Source organism: Triturus cristatus, chromosome 8, assembly GCF_964204655.1.
Source record: "Triturus cristatus chromosome 8, aTriCri1.1, whole genome shotgun sequence".
NCBI classification, from domain to species: Eukaryota; Metazoa; Chordata; class Amphibia; order Caudata; family Salamandridae; genus Triturus; species Triturus cristatus.
In genome coordinates this window covers 122,694,315-122,713,502 of record NC_140591.1, presented here as the reverse complement: position 1 = coordinate 122,713,502, position 19,188 = coordinate 122,694,315, and positions in this window count along the sequence as shown.

The window sequence follows — 19,188 nt, the reverse complement described above, 5'->3', positions numbered from 1 at the left end:
TGAAACAGCTAGAGTACAATCATCCTCTGTACGGTGCTGACAGTCTCCAAAGATACTGAAATAACTGTTTCCATGATACAAATTCCTGCATACTAATCCTCAGAGCTCCTTACGCCACTGGTACAGTTTCTAAAGAATGGTGCACCATGAAGGAGGTAATCCCTGTGATCTTTAACAGTTCGCGACCAAAGACAGTCATACCTTGGGGAGTGTAACTTTTGCGATGAACCCCCCCCAGAGTTATTGGTTTGGTTCCTGAACATAGGCCAAAAGGTTCAAAGTACGATGGGTCTCTTTGTGATCCCAAGCACCGGTAAGCAATACCACAAAAGAGCCCACTAGAGCCTCCTCTGCAATGAGACTAACATTTATGGTGTCTCTTCCAACAAAGGAGCGCAGGGCGAGAAGTGTCTAAATCCTAGCTATCTCTCGTTCCTCTGCAAGAGACGCAGGAGTGGAGTCTCACCAACAGAGGAACAAACGACAGGCGCTTTGGGTGCAAAAGGAACACAGGACCCCAAAGCGTAGCACCACAGATGGGCGCGAGCGCGCTCCTCTGCAAGAGACGCTGGAAGGCTGTCTTGCCAACAGAGGTGCGTGCGGGGCGCCAGCGTCACCAAAGTCTGCAAATACGGACTTCCTTGTACTCACTGTACCTCAACGACGCGATGAGTATAAACACCGTCAGGACTCTGGAAGCTGGAGCATCGATCGGACCGCCGTTCGGGACGAAGAATAATTGCCAACTCTGGGTCAGTGTTTTGTGCATACATCCGGTTCTCTTCACGTAGCGTAGCGTCGCGTGGAACGTGACACCGCTACGTCTGCTGAGTACTGTAGTTCAGGAGGGCCAAAACGCTTCCGGGTTGCCCCTCGTGCTACAGTCAGTGTTTACCGGGGCTGTGGCATGACAGCGTCATGCTGGGGGTAGTGTTTTAAGGTTTAGGGTAGTGCAGTGGTGTTTGGGTAGTGTAGGGGGTCATGCTGGGGGTAGTGTTTTAGGGTTTAGGGTAGTGCAGTGGTGTTTGTGTAGTGTAGGGGGTAGTGTTTTAGGGTTTAGGGTAGTGCAGTGGTGTTTGTGTAGTGTAGGGGGTCATGCTATGGGTAGTCATTTAGTGTTTAGGGTAGTGCAGTGGTATTTGTGTAGTGTAGGGCGTCATGTTTTAGGGTATAGGGTATTTCAGTGGTATTTTGGTAGTGTAGAGGTTCATTTTGGGGTTTGGTTTTAGGGTTCAGGGTAGTGCAGTGGTGTTTGGGTAGTGTAGGGTTTCATGCTAGGGGTAGTGTTTTAGGGTTTAGGGTAGTGCAGTGGTGTTTGTGTAGTGTGGGAGGTCATGCTGAGGTAGATTTAGGGTTTAGTGTAGTGCAGTGGTGTTTTGGTAGTGTAGGGAGTCGTGCTGGGGTAGTGTTTTAGGGTTTAGAGTAGTGCAGTGGTGTTTGTGTGGTGTAGAGAGTCGTGCTGGGGGTAATGTTTTAGGGGTTAGTGTAGTGCAGTGGTGTTTGTGTGGTGTAGGGAGTTGTGATGGGGTAGTGTTTTAGCGTTCAGGGTAGTGCAGTGGTGTTTGGGTAGTGTAGGGCATCGTGCTAGGGGTAGTGTTTTAGGGTTTAGGGTAGTGCAGTGGTGTTTGGGTAGTGTAGGGGTTCATGCTGGGGGTAGTGTTTTAGGGTTTAGGGTAGTGCAGTGGTGCTTCTGTAGTGTAGGGGGTCGTACTGTGGGTAGTGTTTTAGGGTTTAGGGTAGTGCAGTGGTGTTTGGGTAGTGTAGGAGTTCATGCTGGGGGCGGTGTTTTAGGGTTTAGGGTAGTGCAGTGGTGTTTGGGTAGAGTAGGGCATCATGCTGGGGGTAGATTTAGGGTTTAGGGTAGTGCCGTGGTGTTTGTGTTGTGAGGAGGTCTGTCAGGTTCCACCATTCAGAGTTCTCGGGATTGTGCTGATGCTCAAAGGGGTCCACCACTCAACTGCCCCAAATCCGAAGAACAATATACTCGGACTGGTGAGGTAGTTAAGCGAGGGAAGGAAAGGATAGGGACAGCAGGGAGGGAGATCTGTGGGGACACAATAACATACAGTTAGTCTCTGCTGTCCAGACACAACACCCCCATTAGATAAGGCACACGGTAAAATCGGATGCTATGGTAAACCCCCTACCTGAAATAAAGAGCGTGAAGGACTGATACCCGAAGCGAGAAGAGGGTGATTGCAAACCTCCGGCATAAAACTAGTGGGAAGAGAAAATACACCATAAGCATATCACGTATGTGTACCCGTTCCCCTACTTTAACCCACAGAGGTATTCTCTCCCCAACCTACCCAAAAGTACACGCAGAGCAGTAAAGAGTGCAATCATACAGCTTCTGGCACACCCTCCTAAGTCTCTCTCTCCTAGGGAAATATAATGAACAAGAAGATAGTGATGAAACAGCTAGAGTACAATCATCCTCTGTACGGTGCTGACAGTCTCCAAAGATACTGAAATAACTGTTTCCATGATACAAATTCCTGCATACTAATCCAAAGAGCTCCTTACGCCACTGGTACAGTTTCTAAAGAATGGTGCACCATGAAGGAGGTAATCCCTGTGATCTTTAACAGTTCGCGACCAAAGACAGTCATACCTTGGGGAGTGTAACTTTTGCGATGAACCCCCCCCAGAGTTATTGGTTTGGTTCCTGAACATAGGCCAAAAGGTTCAAAGTACGATGGGTCTCTTTGTGATACCAAGCACCGGTAAGCAATACCACAAAAGAGCCCACTAGAGCCTCCTCTGCAATGAGACTAACATTTATGGTGTCTCTTCCAACAAAGGAGCGCAGGGCGAGAAGTGTCTAAATCCTAGCTATCTCTCGTTCCTCTGCAAGAGACGCAGGAGTGGAGTCTCACCAACAGAGGAACAAACGACAGGCGCTTTGGGTGCAAAAGGAACACAGGACCCCAAAGCGTAGAACCACAGATGGGCGCGAGCGCGCTCCTCTGCAAGAGACGCTGGAAGGCTGTCTTGCCAACAGAGGTGCGTGCGGGGCGCCAGCGTCACCAAAGTCTGCAAATACGGACTTCCTTGTACTCACTGTACCTCAACGACGCGATGAGTATAAACACCGTCAGGACTCTGGAAGCTGGAGCATCAATCGGACCGCCGTTCGGGACGAAGAATAATTGCCAACTCTGGGTCAGTGTTTTGTGCATACATCCGGTTCTCTTCACGTAGCGTAGCGTCGCGTGGAACGTGACACCGCTACGTCTGCTGAGTACTGTAGTTCAGGAGGGTCAAAACGCTTCCGGGTTGCCCCTCGCGCTACAGTCAGTGTTTACCGGGGCTGGGGGATTGACAGCGTCATGCTGGGGGTAGTGTTTTAAGGTTTAGGGTAGTGCAGTGGTGTTTGGGTAGTGTAGGGGGTCATGCTGGGGGTAGTGTTTTAGGGTTTAGGGTAGTGCAGTGGTGTTTGTGTAGTGTAGGGGGTAGTGTTTTAGGGTTTAGGGTAGTGCAGTGGTGTTTGTGTAGTGTAGGGGGTCATGCTATGGGTAGTCATTTAGTGTTTAGGGTAGTGCAGTGGTATTTGTGTAGTGTAGGGCGTCATGTTTTAGGGTATAGGGTATTTCAGTGGTATTTTGGTAGTGTAGAGGTTCATTTTGGGGTTTGGTTTTAGGGTTAAGGGTAGTGCAGTGGTGTTTGGGTAGTGTAGGGTTTCATGCTAGGGGTAGTGTTTTAGGGTTTAGGGTAGTGCAGTGGTGTTTGTGTAGTGTGGGAGGTCATGCTGAGGTAGATTTAGGGTTTAGTGTAGTGCAGTGGTGTTTTGGTAGTGTAGGGAGTCGTGCTGGGGTAGTGTTTTAGGGTTTAGAGTAGTGCAGTGGTGTTTGTGTGGTGTAGAGAGTCGTGCTGGGGGTAATGTTTTAGGGGTTAGTGTAGTGCAGTGGTGTTTGTGTGGTGTAGGGAGTTGTGATGGGGTAGTGTTTTAGGGTTCAGGGTAGTGCAGTGGTGTTTGGGTAGTGTAGGGGATCGTGCTAGGCGTAGTGTTTTAGGGTTTAGGGTAGTGCAGTGGTGTTTGGGTAGTGTAGGGTTTCATGCTAGGGGTAGTGTTTTAGGGTTTAGGGTAGTGCAGTGGTGTTTGTGTAGTGTGGGAGGTCATGCTGAGGTAGATTTAGGGTTTAGGGTAGTGCAGTAGTGTTTAGGTAGTGTTGGGGGTAGTGCTGGGATAGTGTTTTAGGGTTTATGGTAGTGCAGTGGTATTTGTGTAGTGTTTGTGTAGTGTAGAGGTGTTTGTGTAGTGTAGGGGGTCATGCTGGGGTATTGTTCTAGGGATTAGGGTAGTGCAGTGGTGTTTGGGTAGTGTTGGGGGTAGTGCTGGGGTAGTGTTTTAGGGTAGTGCAGAGGTGTTTGTGTAGTGTAGGGGGTCGTGCTGGGGGTAGTTTTTTAGGGTTTAGGGTAGTGCGGTGGTGTTTGTGTAGTGTAGGGGTCGTGTTTTAGGGTTTAGGGTAGTGCAGTGGTGTTTGGGTAGTGTAGGGGGTCATGCTGGGGATAGTGCTTTGGGGTTTATTGTAGTGCAGTTGTGTTTGGATAGTGAAGGGGGTCGTGCTGGGGTAGTGTTTTAGGGTTTAGGGTAGTATAGTGGTGTTTGTGTAGTGTAGGGGTAGTGCTGGGGGTAGTGTTTTAGGGTAGTACAGTGGTGTTTGTGTAGTGTACGGGGTCATGCTGGGGGTAGTGTTTTAGGGTTTAGGGTAGTGAAGTGGTGTTTGTGTAGTGTACGGGGTCATGCTGGGGGTAGTGTTTTAGGGTTTAGGGTAGTGCAGCGGTGTTTGGGTAGTGTGAGGGATTGTGCTGGGGTAGTGTTTTAGGGTTTAGGGTAGTGCAGTGGTGTTTGTGTAGTGTAGGGGGTCATGCTGGGGGTAGTGTTTTAGCGTTTAGGGTAGTGCAGTGGTGTTTGTGTAGTGTAGGGGGTCATGCTGGGGGTAGTGTTTTAGGGTTTCGGGTTGTGCAGTGGTGTTTAGGTAGTGTTGGGGGTGGTGCTGGGATAGTGTTCTAGGGTTTAGGGTAGTGCAGTGGTGTTTGTGTAGTGTAGGGGGTCGTGTTTTTGGGTTTAGGGTAGTGCAGTGGTATTTGTGTAGTGTAGGGGGTCGTGTTTTTGGGTTTAGGGTAGTGCAGTGGTATTTGTGTAGTATAGGGGGTCATGCTGGGGGTAGTGGTTTAGGGTTGAGGGTATTGCAGTGGTGTTTGTGTAGTATATGGGTAGTGTTTTATGGTTTAGGGTAGTGCAGTGGTGTTTGTGTAGTGTTGGGGTCGTGCTGGGGTAGTGTTTTAGGGTTTAGGGTAGTGCAGTGGTGTTTGTGTAGTGTAGGGGGTCGTGTTTTTGGGTTTAGGGTAGTGCAGTTGTGTTTGGGTAGTCAAGGGGGTCGTGCTGGGGGTAGTGTTTTAGGGTTTAGGGTAGTACAGTGGTGTTTGTGTAGTGTACGGGGTTATGCTGGGGGTAGTGTTTTAGGGTTTAGGTTAGTGCAGTGGTGTTTGGATGGTGTGAGGGATTGTGCTTTTGGGTAGTGTTTTAGGGTTTAGGGTAGTGCAGTGGTGTTTGTGTAGTGTCGGGGGTCATGCTGGGGGTAGTGGTTTAGGCCTTAGGGTAGTGCAGTGGTGTTTGGGTAGTGTAGGTGATCGTGCTGGGGTAGTGTTTTAGGCTTTAGGGTAGTACAGTGGTGTTTGTGTAGTGTACGGGGTCATGCTGGAGGTAGTGTTTTAGGGTTTAGGGTAGTGCAGTGGTGTTTGGATAGTGTGAGGGATTGTTCTTTGGGTAGTGTTTTAGGGTTTAGGGTAGTGCAGTGGTGTTTGTGTAGTGTCGGGGGTCATGCTGGGGGTAGTGTTTTAGGGCTTAGTGTAGTGCAGTGGTGTTTGGGTAGTGTAGGTGATCGTGCTGGGTGTAGTGTTTTAGGGTTGAGGGTATTGCAGTGGTGTTTGTGTAGTATAGGGGGTAGTGTTTTATGGTTTAGGGTAGTGCAGAGGTGTTTGTGTATTGTTGGGGGTCGTGCTGGGGTAGTGTTTTAGGGTTTAGGGTCATGCAGTGGTATTTGTGTAGTGTAGGGGGTCGTGTTTTTGGGTTTAGGGTAGCACAGTTGTGTTTTGGTAGTCAAGGGGTCGTGCTGGAGGCAGTGTTTTAGGGTATAGGGTAGTACAGTGGTGTTTGTGTAGTGTATGGGGTCGTGCTGGGGGTAGTGTTTTCGGGTTAAGGGTAGTGTAGTGGTGTTTGGGTAGTGTGAGGGATTGTGCTGGGGTAGTGTTTTAGGGTTTAGGGTAGTGCAGTGGTGTTTGTGTAGTGTAGGGGGTCATACTGGGGTAGTGTTTTAGGATTTAGGGTAGTGCAGTGGTGTTTGGATAGTTTAGGGGATCGTGCTGGGGTTGTGTTTTAGGGTTTAGGGTAGTGCAGTGGTGTTTGGGTAGTGTAGGGGTTCAAGCTGGGGGTACTGTTTCAGGGTTTAGGTTAGTGTAGTGGTGCTTTAGTAGTGTACGGGGTCGTACTGTGGGTAGTGTTTTAGGGTTTAGGGTAGTGAAGTGGTGTTTGGGTAGTGTAGGGGTTCATGCTGGGGTAGTGTTTTAGGGTTTAGGGTAGTGCAGCGGTGTTTGGGTAGTGTAGGGGATCATGCTGGGGGTAGATTTAGGGTTTAGGGTAGTGCTGTGCTGTTTGTGTTGTGAGGAGGTCATGCTGGGGGTAGTGTTTTAAGGTTTAGGGTAGTGCAGTGGTGTTTGGGTAGTATATGAGGTCATGCTGGGGGTAGTGTTTTAGGTTTTAGTGTAGTGCAGTAGTGTTTGTGTAGTGTAGGGGGTCATGCTGGGGGTAGTGTTTTAGGGTTTAGGGTAGTGCAGTGGTGTTTGTGTAGTGTAGGGGGTCATGTTTTAGGGTATATGGTAGTGCAGTGGTGTTTGGGTAGTGTAGGGGTCATGTTGGGATTTGTGTTTTAGGGTTTAGGGTAGTGCAGTGGTGTTTGGGTAGTGTAGGGTTTCGTGCTGGGGGTAGTGTTTTAGGGTTTAGGGTAGTGCAGTGGTGTTTGTGTAGTGTGGGAGGTTGTGCTGGGGTAAATATAGGGTTTAGTGTAGTGCAGTGGTGTTTTGGTAGTGTAGGGAGTTGTGCTGGGGTAGTGTTTTAGGATTTAGAGTAGTGCAGTGGTGTTTGTGTGGTGTAGGGAGTTGTGCTGGGGGTAATTATTTAGGGGTTAGGGTAGTGCAGTGGTGTTTGTGTGGTATAGGGAGTTGTGATGGGGTAGTGTTTTAGGGATCAGTGTAGTGCAGTGGTGTTTGGGTAGTGTAGGGGATCGTGCTGGGGGTAGTGTTTTAGGGTTTAGGGTTGTGCAGTGGTGTTTGTGTATTGTAGGGGGTCTTGCTGAGGGTATTGTTTTAGGGTTTTGGGTTGTGCAGTGGTGTTTAGGTAGTGCTGGGATAGTGTTTTATGGTTTAGGGTAGTGCAGTGGTGTTTGTGTAGTGTACGGGGTCATGCTGGGGGTAGTGTTTTAGGGTTTAGGGTAGTGCAGTGGTATTTGGATAGTGTGAGGGATTGTGCTGTGGGTAGTGTTTTAGGGTTTAGGGTAGTGCAGTGGTGTTTGTGTAATGTAGGGGGTCATGTTTTAGGGTATATGGTAGTGCAGTGGTGTTTGGGTAGTGTAGGGGTCATGTTGGGGTTTGTGTTTTAGGGTTTAGGGTAGTGCAGTGGTGTTTGGGTAGTGTAGGGTTTCGTGCTGGGGGCAGTGTTTTAGGGTTTAGGGTAGTGCAGTGGTGTTTGTGTAGTGTGGGAGGTCATGCTGGGGTAAATATAGGGTTTAGTGTAGTGCAGTGGTGTTTTGGTAGTGTAGGCAGTTGTGTTGGGATAGTGTTTTAGGATTTAGAGTAGTGCAGTGGTGTTTGTGTGGTGTAGGGAGTTGTGCTGGGGGTGATTATTTAGGCGTTAGGGTAGTGCAGTGGTGTTTGTGTGGTATAGGGAGTTGTGATGGGGTAGTGTTTGAGGGTTCAGGGTAGTGCAGTGGTGTTTGGGTAGTGTAGGGGGTCATGCTGGGGGTAGTGTTTTAGGGTTTCAGGTTGTGCAGTCGTGTTTAGGTAGTGTTGTGGTAGTTCTGGGATAATGTTTTAGGGTTTCGGGTAGTGCAGTGGTATCTGTGTAGTGTAGGGGGTCATGCTGGGTGTAGTGTTTTAGGGTTGAGGGTATTGCAGTGGTGTTTGTGTAGTATAGGGGGTAGTGTTTTATGGTTTCGGGTAGTGCAGTGGTGTTTGTGTAGTGTTGGGGGTCGTGCTGGGGTAGTGTTTTAGGGTTTAGGGTAGTGCAGTTGTGTTTGTGTAGTGTAGGGGGTCTTTTTTTTGGGTTTAGGGTAGTGCAGTTGTGTTTGGGTAGACAAGGGGGTCGTGCTGGGGGTAGTGTTTTAGGGTTTAGGGTAGTACAGTGGTGTTTGTGTAGTGTACGGGGTCATGCTGGGGGTAGTGTTTTAGGGTTTATGGAAGTGCAGTGGTGTTTGGATAGTGTGAGGGATTGTGCTTTGGGTAGTGTTTTAGGGTTTAGGGTAGTGCAGTGGTGTTTGTGTAGTGTCGGGGGTCATGCTGGGGGTAGTGTTTTAGGGCTTAGGGTAGTTCAGTGGTGTTTGGATAGTGTAGGTGATCATGCTGGGGTATTGTTCTAGGGTTTAGGGTAGTGCAGTGGTGTTTGGGTAGTGTTGGGGGTAGTGCTGGGGTAGTGTTTTAGGGTTTAGGATAGTGCAGTGGTGTTTGTGTGGTGTAGTGGGTCGTGCTGGGGGTAGTGTTTTAGGGTTTAGGGTAGTGCGGTGGTGTTTGTGTAGTGTAGGGGTCGTGTTTTAGGGTTTAGGGTAGTGCAGTGGTGTTTGGGTAGTATAGAGGGTCGTGCTGGGGGTAGTGTTTTTGGGTTTAGTGTAGTGCAGTTGTGTTTGGATAGTGAAGGGGGTCGTGCTGGGGTAGTGTTTTAGGGTTTAGGGTAGTATAGTGGTGTTTGTGTTGTGTAGGGAGTAGTGCTGGGGTAGTGTTGTAGGGTTTAGGGTAGTACAGTGGTGTTTGTGTAGTGTACGGGTCCGTGCTGGGGGTAGTGTTTTAGGGTTTAGGGTAGTGAAGTGGTGTTTGTGTAGTGTACGGGGTCATGCTGGGGGTAGTGTTTTAGGGTAGTGCAGTGGTGTTTGGGTAGTGTGAGGGATTGTGCTGGGGTAGTGTTTTAGGGTATAGGGTAGTGCAGTGGTGTTTGTGTAGTTTAGGGGGTCATGCTGGGGGTAGTGTTTTAGGGTTTAGGGCAGTGCAGTGGTGTTTGTGTAATGTAGGGGCTCGTGCTGGGGGTAGTGTTTTAGGGTTTAGGGCAGTGCAGTGGTGTTTGTGTAGTGTAGGGGGTCTTGCTGGGGGTAGTGTTTTAGGGTTTAGGGCAGTGCAATGGTGTTTGTGTAGTTTAGAGTGTCATGCTGGGGGTAGTGTTTTAGGGCTTAGTGTAATGCAGTGGTGTTTGTGTAGTGTAGCTTGTCATGCTGGGGGTAGTGTTTTAGGGTTTAGGGTAGTGCAGTGGTGTTTGGGTAGTGTAGGGGGTCATGCTGGGGGCAGTGTTTTAGGGTTTAGGGCAGTGCAATGGTGTTTGTGTAGTTAAAGTGTCATGCTGGGGGTAGTGTTTTAGGGTTTAGGGTAGTGCAGTGGTGTTTGTGTAGTGTAGCTTGTTGTGCTGGGGGTAGTGTTTTAGGGTTTAGGGTAGTGCAGTGGTGTTTGGGTAGTGTAAGGGGTCGTGCTGGGGGTAGTGTTTTAGGGTTTAGGGTAGTGCGGTGGTGTTTATGTAGTGTAGGGGTCGTGTTTTAGGGTTTAGGGTAGTGCAGTGCTATTTGGGTAGTGTAGGGGGTCATGCTGGGGGTAGTGTTTTTGGGTTTAGTGTAGTGAAGATGTGTTTGGATAGTGAAGGTGAAGTACTGGGTATTTTAGACCCAGCGGTGCAGGGGCACACACCCTATGACTTCGGGGTTTCACCCTGTTCCGGACCTACAGAAACACAGAGTCTTCTGGGTGAAGTCAAAGAATCGTTTATTGGCTGCAGACCAATGACAGGTATCCTAGAAGTACAACAGCGTGTATGTTCTCAGGAGACTGCTGAAAATCATAGGAACGGACTACATCTTAAATAGGCCTTTTTCGGCCTCAAGCATACATTCCTGAGTTTTATGAAACGGCAATATAACAGTGTACATTACAAAGAAAAGGCAGAGTCATGATGACCATCCCACATTCCAGTTCGGCCAACTCACAATGATTTACACAATAAGGTTGCGATCCCACGTTAGATGTAAGCAGACCCCCCAATAAACATGAGCATCTCCTGTTTTGGGAAACAAGTCATAAAGCAGGAACAAACAGGTGTGGAAGAGATTAGCCGGGGGTTTGTGTAGGATGAGAAGGGTTTTTATGATGGGTCGAGCCCTGATGCTAATCACAGGTGGATGGAGGAAGGGGAGCTCGTGAGACCAGTTTGACCCTGGGCAGCAGAGCCAGCTGCCCAGGTCACCGAGATGTCACGAGAGAGCACATGTACTGAGAGGCCCGTATTTGCTCCATTATAGCCTATGTGAGGGCAATGACAAGATGGCCACTGCTTCCAAAATGGAACCCGCGTAGTGCAGCAAGATCACGTGTACGCAGTGCATTCAGGGCTAGAACGACGAGTAAAGCACTCGTACATGCCGCATTTACCATTTGCGGTTCGCTAATACCAAGATAGACAGGGGTAGGGCCTTGTCCCCTACGCGGTTCCGAAGATTAAAGTACGACAGAGGGGGTCATGCTTGGGTAGTGTTTTAGGGTATAGGGTAGTATAGTGGTGTTTGTGTAGTGTAGGGGGTAGTGCTGGGGGTAGTGGTTGAGGGTTTAGGGTAGTACAATGGTGTTTGTGTAGTGTACGGGGTCGTGCTGGGGTAGTGTTTTAGGGTTTAGGGTATTTAAGTGGTGTTTGTGTAGTGTACGGGGTCATGCTGGGGGTAGTGTTTTAGTGTTTAGGGGAGTGCAGTGGTGTTTGGGTAGTGTGAGGGATTGTGCTGGGGTAGTGTTTTATGGTTTAAGGTAGTGCAGTGGTGTTTTTGTAGTGTAGGGGGTCATGCTGGGGGTAGTGTTTTAGGGTTTAGGGTAGTGCAGTGGTGTTTGTGTAGTGTGGGAGGTCGTGCTCTGGTAAATATAGGGTTTAGTGTAGTGCAGTGGTGTTTTGGTAGTGTAGGGAGCTGTGCTGGGGTAGTGTTTTAGGATTTAGAGTAGTGCAGTGGTGTTTGTTTGGTGTAGGGAGTTGTGCTGGGGGTAATTTTTTAGGGGTTAGGGTAGTGCAGTGGTGTTTGTGTGGTGTAGTAAGTTGTGATGGGGTATTGTTTTAGGGTTCAGGGTAGTGCAGTGGTGTTTGGGTAGTGTAGGGGATCGTGCTGGGGTAGTGTTTTAGGGTTTAGGGTAGTGCAGTGGTGTTTGTGTAGTGTAGGGGTCATGCTGGGGGTAGTGTTTTAGGGTTTCAGGTTGTGCAGTGGTATTTAGGTAGTGTTGTGGTAGTTCTGGGATACTGTTTTAGGGCTTAGGGTAGTGCAGTGGTATCTGTGTAGTGTAGGGGGTCATGCTGGGTGGAGTGTTTTAGGGTTGAGGGTATTGCAGTGGTGTTTCTGTAGTATAGGGGGTAGTGTTTTAATTTTTTCGGGTAGTGCAGTGGTGTTTGTGTAGTGTTGGGGGTCGTGCTGGGGTAGTGTTTTAGGGATTAGGGTAGTGCAGTTGTGTTTGTGTAGTGTAGGGGGTCGTTTTTTGGGTTTAGGGTAGTGCAGTTGTGTTTGGGTAGTCAAGGGGGTCGTGCTGAGGGTAGTGTTTTAGGGTTTAGGGTAGTACAGTGGTGTTTGTGTAGTGTACGGGGTCATGCTGGGGGTAGTGTTTTAGGGTTTAGGGTAGTGCAGTGGTGTTTGGATAGTGTGAGGGATTCTTCTTTGGGTAGTGTTTTAGGGTTTAGGGTAGTGCAGTGGTGTTTGTGTAGTGTCGGGGGTCATGCTGGGGGTAGTGTTTTAGGGCTTAGGGTAGTTCAGTGGTGTTTGGATAGTGTAGGTGATCATGCTGGGGTATTGGTCTAGGGTTTAGGGTAGTGCAGTGGTGTTTGGGTAGTGTTGGGGGTAGTGCTGGGGTAGTGTTTTAGGGTTTAGGGTAGTGCAGTGGTATTTGGATAGTGTGAGGGATTGTGCTGTGGGTAGTGTTTTAGGGTTTAGGGCAGTGCAGTGGTGTTTGTGTAGTGTAGGGGGTCATGTTTTAGGGTATATGGTAGTGCAGTGGTGTTTGGGTAGTGTAGGGGTCATGTTGGGATTTGTGTTTTAGGGTTTAGGGTAGTGCAGTGGTGTTTGGGTAGTGTAGGGTTTCGTGCTGGGGGCAGTGTTTTAGGGTTTAGGGTAGTGCAGTGGTGTTTGTGTAGTGTGGGAGGTCGTGCTGGGGTAAATATAGGGTTTAGTGTAGTGCAGTGGTGTTTTGGTAGTGTAGGCAGTTGTGCTGGGGTAGTGTTTTAGGATTTAGAGTAGTGCAGTGGTGTTTGTGTGGTGTAGGGAGTTGTGCTGGGGGTAATTATTTAGGGGTTAGGGTAGTGCAGTGGTGTTTGTGTGGTATAGGGAGTTGTGATGGGGTAGTGTTTTAGGGTTCAGGGTAGTGCAGTGGTGTTTGGGTAGTGTAGGGGGTCATGCTGGGGGTAGTGTTTTAGGGTTTCAGGTTGTGCAGTGGTGTTTAGGTAGTGTTGTGGTAGTTCTGGGATAGTGTTTTAGGGTTTAGGGTAGTGCAGTGGTATCTGTGTAGTGTAGGGGGTCATGCTGGGTGTAGTGTTTTAGGGTTGAGGGTATTGCAGTGGTGTTTGTGTAGTATAGGGGGTAGTGTTTTATGGTTTCGGGTAGTGCAGTTGTGTTTGTGTAGTGTAGGGGGTCATTTTTTTGGGTTTAGGGTAGTGCAGTTGTGTTTGGGTAGTCAAGGGGGTCGTGCTGGGGGTAGTGTTTTAGGGTTTAGGGTAGTACAGTGGTGTTTGTGTAGTGTACTGGGTCATGCTGGGGGTAGTGTTTTAGGGTTTATGGTAGTGCAGTGGTGTTTGGATAGTGTGAGGGATTGTGCTTTGGGTAGTGTTTTAGGGTTTAGGGTAGTGCAGTGGTGTTTGTGTAGTGTTGGGGGTCATGCTGGGGGTAGTGTTTTAGGGTTTAGGGTAGTTCAGTGGTGTTTGGATAGTGTAGGTGATCATGCTGGGGTATTGTTCTAGGGTTTAGGGTAGTGCAGTGGTGTTTGGGTAGTGTTGGGGGTAGTGCTGGGGTAGTGTTTTAGGGTTTAGGGTAGTGCAGTTGTGTTTGTGTAGTGTAGTGGGTCGTGCTGGGGGTATTGTTTTAGGGTTTAGGGTAGTGCGGTGGTGTTTGTGTAGTGTAGGGGTCATGTTTTAGGGTTTAGGGTAGTGCAGTGGTGTTTGGGTAGTATAGAGGGTTGTGTTGGGGGTAGGGTTTTTGGGTTTAGTGTAGTGCAGTTGTGTTTGGATAGTGAAGGGGGTCGTGCTGGGGTAGTGTTTTAGGGTTTAGGGTAGTATAGTGGTGTTTGTGTAGTGTAGAGAGTAGTGCTGGGGTAGTGTTTTAGGGTTTAGGGTAGTACAGTGGTGTTTGTGTAGTGTACGGGGCCGTGCTGGGGGTAGTGTTTTAGGGTTTAGGGTAGTGAAGTGGTGTTTGTGTAGTGTACGGGTTCATGCTGGGGGTAGTGTTTTAGGGTTTAGGGTAGTGCAGTGGTGTTTGGGTAGTGTGAGGGATTGTGCTGGGGTAGTGTTTTAGGGTTTAGGGTAGTGCAGTGGTGTTTGTGTAGTTTAGGGGGTCATGCTGGGGGCAGTGTTTTAGGGTTTAGGGTAGTGCAGTGGTGTTTGTGTAGTGTGGGAGGTCGTGCTGGGGTAAATATAGGGTTTAGTGTAGTGCAGTGGTGTTTGTGTGGTGTAGGGAGTTGTGCTGGGGGTAATTATTTAGGGGTTAGGGTAGTGCAGTGGTGTTTGTGTGGTATAGGGAGTTGTGATGGGGTAGTGTTTTAGGGTTCAGGCTAGTGCAGTGGTGTTTGTGTAGTGTAGGGGGTCATGCTGGGGGTAGTGTTTTAGGGTTTCAGGTTGTGCAGTGGTGTTTAGGTAGTGTTGTGGTCGTTCTGGGATAGTGTTTTAGGGTTTAGGGTAGTGCAGTGGTGTTTGTGTAGTATAGGGGGTAGTGTTTTATGGTTTCGGGTATTGCAGTGATGTTTGTGTAGTATAGGGGGTAGTGTTTTATGGTTTCGGGTAGTGCAGTGGTGTTTGTGTAGTGTTGGGGGTCGTGCTGGGGTAGTGTTTTAGGGTTTAGGGTAGTGCAGTTGTGTTTGTGTAGTGTAGGGGGGTCAATTGTTTGGGTTTAGGGTAGTGCAGTTGTGTTTGGGTAGTCAAGGGGGTCGTGCTGGGGGTAGTGTTTTAGGGTTTAGGGTAGTACAGTGGTGTTTGTGTAGTGTACTGGGTCATGCTGGGGGTAGTGTTTTAGGGTTTATGGTAGTGCAGTGGTGTTTGGATAGTGTGAGGGATTGTGCTTTGGGTAGTGTTTTAGGGTTTAGGGTAGTGCAGTGGTGTTTGTGTAGTGTCGGGGGTCATGCTGGGGGTAGTGTTTTAGGGTTTAGGGTAGTTCAGTGGTGTTTGGATAGTGTAGGTGATCATGCTGGGGTATTGTTCTAGGGTTTAGGGTAGTGCAGTGGTGTTTGGGTAGTGTTGGGGGTAGTGCTGGGGTAGTGTTTTAGGGTTTAGGGTAGTGCAGTGGTGTTTGTGTAGTGTAGTGGGTCGTGCTGGGGGTATTGTTTTAGGGTTTAGGGTAGTGCGGTGGTGTTTGTGTAGTGTAGGGGTCATGTTTTAGGGTTTAGGGTAGTGCAGTGGTGTTTGGGTAGTATAGAGGGTCGTCTTGGGGGTTGGGTTTTTGGGTTTAGTGTAGTGCAGTTGTGTTTGGATAGTGAAGGGGGTCGTGCTGGGGTAGTGTTTTAGTGTTTAGGGTAGTATAGTGGTGTTTGTGTAGTGTAGAGAGTAGTGCTGGGACAGTGTTTTAGGGTTTAGGGTAGTACAGTGGTGTTTGTGTAGTGTACGGGCCGTGCTGGGGGTAGTGTTTTAGGGTTTAGGGTAGTGCAGTGGTGTTTGGGTAGTTTGAGGGATTGTGCTGGGGTAGTGTTTTAGTGTTTAGGGTAGTGCAGTGGTGTTTGTGTAGTTTAGGGGGTCATGCTGGGGGTAGTGTTTTAGGGTTTAGGGCAGTGCAGTGGTGTTTGTGTAATGTAGGGGCTCGTGCTGGGGGTAGTGTTTTAGGGTTTAGGGCAGTGCAGTGGTGTTTGTGTAGTGTAGGGGGTCTTGCTGGGGGTAGTGTTTTAGGGTTTAGGGCAGTGCAATGGTGTTTGTGTAGTTTAGAGTGTCATGCTGGGGGTAGTGTTTTAGGGCTTAGTGTAATGCAGTGGTGTTTGTGTAGTGTAGCTTGTTATGCTGGGGGTAGTGTTTTAGGGTTTAGGGTAGTGCAGTGGTGTTTGGGTAGTGTATGGGGTCATGCTGGGGGCAGTGTTTTAGGGTTTAGGGCAGTGCAATGGTGTTTGTGTAGTTTAGAGTGTCATGGTGGGGGTAGTGTTTTAGGGTTTAGGGTAGTGCAGTGGTGTTTGTGTAGTGTAGCTTGTTGTGCTGGGGGTAGTGTTTTAGGGTTTAGGGTAGTGCAGTGGTGTTTGGGTAGTGTAGGGGGTCGTGCTGGGGGTAGTGTTTTAGGGTTTAGGGTAGTGCGGTGGTGTTTGTGTAGTGTAGGGGTCGTGTTCTAGGGTTCGGGTAGTGCAGTGCTATTTGGGTAGTGTAGGGGGTCATGCTGGGGGTAGTGTTTTTGGGTTTAGTGTAGTGCAGTTGTGTTTGAATAGTGAAGGGGGTCATGCTGGGGTAGTGTTTTAGGGTATAGGGTAGTATAGTGGTGTTTGTGTAGTGTAGGGGGTAGTGCTGGTGGTAGTGATTGAGGGTTTAGGGTAGTACAGTGGTGTTTGTGCAGTGTACGGGGTCGTGCTGGGGTAGTGTTTTAGGGTTTAGGGTAGTGAAGTGGTGTTTGTGTAGTGTACGGGGTCATGCTGGGGGTAGTGTTTTAGGGTCTAGGGTAGTGCAGTGGTGTTTGTGTAGTGTGGGAGGTCGTGCTCTGGTAAATATAGGGTTTAGTGTAGGGAGTTGTGCTGGGGTAGTGTTTTAGGATTTAGAGTAGTGCAGTGGTGTTTGTTTGGTGTAGGGAGTTGTGCTGGGGGTAATTTTTTAGGGGTTAGGGTAGTGCAGTGGTGTTTGGTGGTGTAGTAAGTTGTGATGGGGTAGTGTTTTAGGGTTCAGGGTCGTGCAGTGGTGTTTGGGTAGTGTAGGGGATCGTGCTGGGGTAGTATTTTAGGGTTTAGGGTAGTGCAGTGGTGTTTGTGTAGTGTAGGGGTCATGCTGGGGGTAGTGTTATAGGGTTTCAGGTTGTGCAGTGGTGTTTAGGTAGTGTTGTGGTAGTTCTGGGATAGTGTTTTAGGGTTTAGGGTAGTGCAGTGGTATCTGTGTAGTGTAGGGGGTCATGCTGGGTGTAGTGTTTTAGGGTTGAGGGTATTGCAGTGGTGTTTGTGTAGTATAGGGGGTAGTGTTTTATTTTTTCGGGTAGTGCAGTGGTGTTTGTGTAGTGTTGGGGGTCGTGCTGGGGTAGTGTTTTAGGGTTTAGGGTAGTGCAGTTGTGTTTGTGTAGTGTAGGGGGTCGTTTTTTGGGTTTAGGGTAGTGCAGTTGTGTTTGGGTAGTCAAGGGGGTCGTGCTGGGGGTAGTGTTTTAGGGTTTAGGGTAGTACAGTGGTGTTTGTGTAGTGTACGGGGTCATGCTGGGGGTAGTGTTTTAGGGTTTAGGGTAGTGCAGTGGTGTTTGGATAGTGTGAGGGATTGTGCTTTGGGTAGTGTTTTAGGCTTTAGGGTAGTGCAGTGGTGTTTGTGTAGTGTCGGGGGTCATGCTGGGGGTAGTGTTTTAGGGCTTAGGGTAGTTCAGTGGTGTTTGGATAGTGTAGGTGATCATGCTGGGGTATTATTCTAGGGTTTAGGGTAGTGCAGTGGTGTTTGGGTAGTGTAGGGGGTCGTGCTGGGGGTAGTGTTTTAGGGTTTAGGGTAGTGCGGTGGTGTTTGTGTAGTGTAGGGGTCGTGTTTTAGGGTTTAGGGTAGTGCAGTGGTGTTTGTGTAGTGTAGGGGGTCGTGCTGGGGGTAGTGTTTTAGGGTTTAGGGTAGTGCGGTGGTGTTTGTGTAGTGTAGGGGTAGTGTTTTGGGGTTTTGTGTAGTGCAGTTGTGTTTGGATAGTGAAGGGGGTCGTGCTGGGGTAGTGTTTTAGGGTTTAGGGTAGTATAGTGGTGTTTGTGTAGTGTAGGGAGTAGCGCTGGGGTAGTGTTTTAGGGTTTAGGGTAGTACAGTGGTGTTTGTGTAGTGTACGGGCCGTGCTGGGGGTAGTGTTTTAGGGTTTAGGGTAGTGAAGTGGTGTTTGTGTAGTGTACGCGGTCATGCTGGGGGTAGTGTTTTAGGGTTTAGGGTAGTGCAGTGGTGTTTGGGTAGTGTGAGGGATTGTGCTGGGGTAGTGTTTTAGGGTTTAGGGTAGTGCAGTGGTGTTTGTGTAGTGTAGTGGTTCATGCTGGGGGTAGTGTTTTAGGGTTTAGGGCAGTGCAGTGGTGTTTGTGTAGTGTAGGGGATCTTGCTGGGGGTAGTGTTTTAGGGTTTAGTGCAGTGCAATGGTGTTTGTGTAGTTTAGAGTGTCATGCTGGGGGTAGTATTTTAGGGCTTAGGGTAATGCAGTGTTGTTTGTGTAGTGTAGCTTGTCATGCTGGGGGTAGTGTTTTAGGGTTTAGGGTAGTGCAGTGGTGTTTGGATAGTGTGAGGGATTGTGCTTTGGGTAGTGTTTTAGGGTTTAGGGTAGTGCAGCGGTGTTTGTGTAGTGTCGGGGGTCATGCTGGGGGTAGTGTTTTAGGGCTTAGGGTAGTTCAGTGGTGTTTGGATAGTGTAGGTGATCATGCTGGGGTATTGTTCTAGGGTTTAGGGTAGTGCAGTGGTGTTTGGGTAGTGTTGGGGGTAGTGCTGGGGTAGTGTTTTAGGGTTTAGGGTAGTGCAGTGGTTTTTGTGTAGTGTAGGGTGTTGTGCTGGGGGTAGTGTTTTAGGGTTTAGGGTAGTGCGGTGGTGTTTGTGTAGTGTAGGGGTCGTGTTTTAGGGTTTAGGGTAGTGCAGTGGTGTTTGTGTAGTGTAGGGGGTCGTGCTGGGGGTAGTTTTTTAGGGTTTAGGGTAGTGCGGTCGTGTTTGTGTAGTGTAGGGGTACTGTTTTTGGGTTTTGTGTAGTGCAGTTGTGTTTGGATAGTGAAGGGGGTCGTGCTGGGGTAGTGTTTTAGGGTTTAGGGTAGTATAGTGGTGTTTGTGTAGTGTAGGGAGTAGTGCTGGGGTAGTGTTTTACGGTTTAGGGTAGTGCAGTGGTGTTTGGATAGTGTGAGGGATTGTGCTTCGGGTAGTGTTTTAGGCTTTAGGGTAGTGCAGTGGTGTTTGTGTAGTGTCGGGGGTCATGCTGGGGGTAGTGTTTTAGGGCTTAGGGTAGTTCAGTGGTGTTTGGATAGTGTAGGTGATCATGCTGGGGTATTGTTCTAGGGTTTAGGGTAGTGCAGTGGTGTTTGGGTAGTGTAGGGGGTCGTGCTGGGGGTAGTGTTTTAGGGTTTAGGGTAGTGCGGTGGTGTTTGTGTAGTGTAGGGGTCGTGTTTTAGGGTTTAGGGTAGTGCAGTGGTGTTTGTGTAGTGTAGGGGGTCGTGCTGGGGGTAGTGTTTTAGGGTTTAGGGTAGTGCGGTGGTGTTTGTGTAGTGTAGGGGTAGTGTTTTTGGGTTTTGTGTAGTGCAGTTGTGTTTGGATAGTGAAGGGGGTCGTGCTGGGGTAGTGTTTTAGGGTTTAGGGTAGTATAGTGGTGTTTGTGTAGTGTAGGGAGTAGCGCTGGGGTAGTGTTTTATGGTTTAGGGTAGTACAGTGGTGTTTGTGTAGTGTACGGGCCGTGCTGGGGGTAGTGTTTTAGGGTTTAGGGTAGTGAAGTGGTGTTTGTGTAGTGTACGCGGTCATGCTGGGGGTAGTGTTTTAGGGTTTAGGGTAGTGCAGTGGTGTTTGGGTAGTGTGAGGGATTGTGCTGGGGTAGTGTTTTAGGGTTTAGGGTAGTGCAGTGGTGTTTGTGTAGTGTAGGG